The 2,950-nt window shown below is 37.6% G+C and overlaps 1 non-coding gene across 1 annotated transcript; it reads left to right on the plus strand.

Annotated features, from left to right (window-relative positions):
- Positions 1–508: 508 nt before the first annotated feature.
- Positions 509–579, plus strand: TRNAG-GCC (transfer RNA glycine (anticodon GCC)). Its single transcript has one exon. It is a non-coding gene; the product is annotated as a tRNA-Gly (tRNA).
- Positions 580–2,950: the final 2,371 nt, after the last annotated feature.

The following is a 2,950-nucleotide window of genomic DNA, read 5'->3' on the forward strand; positions in this document are numbered from 1 at the left end:
TGTCGCGTATTGTCTCTACTGTATTTGCTACTATCCCGGCATTTGCCGTGGGAGAGAATTGAGAAATTATGGAAAACCACTTCGAGGATGGCTGGGGAGTGAATCGAACCCCACTCTACTTAAATGACCTCTCGAGGCTGAGTGCACCCTGTTCCAGCACTCGTACCACTTTTAAAATTTCGTGAGTGGTAGATAATCACACTAACCACTGCACCACAGAGGCGGATGCTACACATTTTATTGTTCCAACATCCCTCATATTCGGAGTCGGTATTTGAATTCCAGGTATGCTAATTGTGCAGCTTCCCATTTTGATCATGAGGTATGACAAAAAGACCAATGTTTCAAGGAAATGCTGGTATGCTGACAAACTCTTCCTACCGACTCAAACGTCTACCACAACACATCAGAGTGCTAAGTAGCCACATTCCCAGCAAGAACAAGACTATGTTGAAACATGTTACATGCCTTGATTAATGAACTTGTATTTCAAAGCAAGTTACCGGACGCATCGGTGGTTCAGTGGTAGAATGCTCGCCTGCCACGCGGGCGGCCCGGGTTCGATTCCCGGCCGATGCATTTTATTTTCGACCATTTGTTTGGACTTATGCAAAAAAGACATTACTTCATAGACAGTATGTATGTTGGATATTCAGCCCGAAGGCTGGTTTGATCCTCTACAGTTCCACCAACAGCGGTCATAAATAGCGTAGGTGTCACTGAAGAGGTATACTAGGGAGAGTGTCGAACGTATTCCCATTGTCGTGACGAGAATGTAGCCACACAACACTCTACCTACCACTTCTGAAAAGTACCGAAGTACCTGCCGAGTGAAAAAGAAGGTAGTTATTCGTCGAATTAGGCTACATCATATGTTTAAAAGTACTATATTTGAAGGTTGTCAAACACGTCAGCCGCGTGTTGGTATGTTTACCAGCATATCTATATATATATATATATAAAGTAACTTGTCCTGACTGACTGACTGATTCATCATCGCCGAGCCAAAACTACTTGACATAAAGAAATGAAATTTTGAGGATACATTCATAATAAGATGTAGGTGCTCGCTAAGAGAGGATTTTTGGATATTCCGTCTCTAAGGGGGTGAAAAAGGGGGTGAAAGTTTAAAATGAGTGTATCTATATCTCAACACTTTAAAGGTTTACAGATGTAAAGATTGGTATTTAGAATCTCCTTTAAAAATAAGGAAACACGTATTTTTTTGTTTTCGGAAAATTCCAATGGGAGGGGTGAAAAAGGGTGAAATATTGGTTGAATGCCTTTAATGAGGATACCGGTACTTATATCTCAGAAACTGAACATATTACAGACCTGAAAATTGGTACTTTTGATCTCTTTTAAAAATAAAGAAACACGTATTTTTTATTTTTGGAAAATCCAATTAATGGGAGGGTGAAATGGGGGGTGAATTTTAAAATTAGTGTATCTATATCTCAAAACTTTGAAAGTTTACAGATGTAAAAATTGGTATTTAGAATCTTCATTGAAAATAAAGAAACACGTATTTTTTTTGTTTTCCGAAAATCGCAATAGGCAGGGTGAAAAGGGGTGCAAAATTGTTTGAGTGAATTTAATGAGGATACTTATATCTCAGAAAATGAAGATATTACAGACCTAAAAATTGGTGTCTGGGAGCTCCTTTAAAAATAAAGAAACGTGTATATTTTTGTTTTCGGAAAATCCAATTAATGGGGGTGAAAAGGGGGGTGAATTTTTAAAATGAGTGTATCTATATCTCAAAACTTTTAAAGTTTATAGATGTAAAAATTGGTCTTTAGCATATCCTTTAAAAATAAGGAAACACGTATTATTTTGTTTTCGGAAAATCCCAATAGGAAGGGTGGAAAAGGGTGAAAAAGGGATTGAATGCCTTAAATGAGGCTACTTATATTTCAGAACATGAAGATATTACAGACCTGAAAATTGGCGTTTGAGATCTCCTTTAAAAATAAAGAAACACGTATTTTTTGGTTTTTGGAATATCCAATTAATAGGGGGTGAATTTTTAAAATGAGTATATCTATATATCAAAACTTCTAAAGTTTATAGATGTAATAATTTGTACTTAGAATCTCCTTTAAAAATAAAGAAACATGTATTTTTTGTTTTCGGAAATGCCACTTGGGTGGAGGGGGTAGTTAATAATGACTGAAAATGGTGTTGAATTCTTTTAATTAGGCTACTGATATCTCAAAAATGAAGATGTTACAGACGTGAAATGTGATATTTGGAATCTGCTTTAAAAGTAAAGAAACACGTATTCTCGGAAAATCAAATGAGTGGGGGGGGGGGGGGTTAAAGAATAGAAAAATTAATTGACTTATTTGTATGAGAATACATAAGCTAATAAAAACTAAAATTGTTACAGACGTGAAAATTGGTATTTGGATCCCCTTTTAAAACAAAGGAAAACGCGTTTTTGGGGGGAAACCATCTTGGGGTGTGTGGGGGGGGGGGAGTGAAGAGGAATTGAATTCCTTTCGTGAGGACACATAAATCTAAAACTGAAGAAGTTAGAGTCGTGATATTTGGTATTTAGAAAACCCTTTACTATTAAAGAAACAAGTATTTTTGCCGGAAAATTCACTTAGGGGGGAGGGGGAGGAGTTTGAAAGGAAGTGAAAAAAGTGAATTATTTTTATGGGTATACTTATATCTCAAAACTGAAGGTAATAGACGTGACCACATTGGTGTTTGCAATCTCCTTTAAACATAAAGAAGCACGCCATCTTTTCATTCTTTTTTTGGGGGGGGGGTAAATAAACTTAACGGCGGTGGGGTGTAAAAGGAGGGGAGACCAATTGATTTTACTGTTCGCAATGTACTTACAAGGAGCCTCCGTTGCTCAGGCAGCAGCGCGCCGGCCTCTCACAGCTGGGTTCCGTGGTTTAAATCCCGGTCACTCCATGTGACATTCGTGCTGGAC

The sequence above is a fragment of the Anabrus simplex genome, chromosome 1 (assembly GCF_040414725.1).
Source record: "Anabrus simplex isolate iqAnaSimp1 chromosome 1, ASM4041472v1, whole genome shotgun sequence".
Taxonomy (NCBI): domain Eukaryota; kingdom Metazoa; phylum Arthropoda; class Insecta; order Orthoptera; family Tettigoniidae; genus Anabrus; species Anabrus simplex.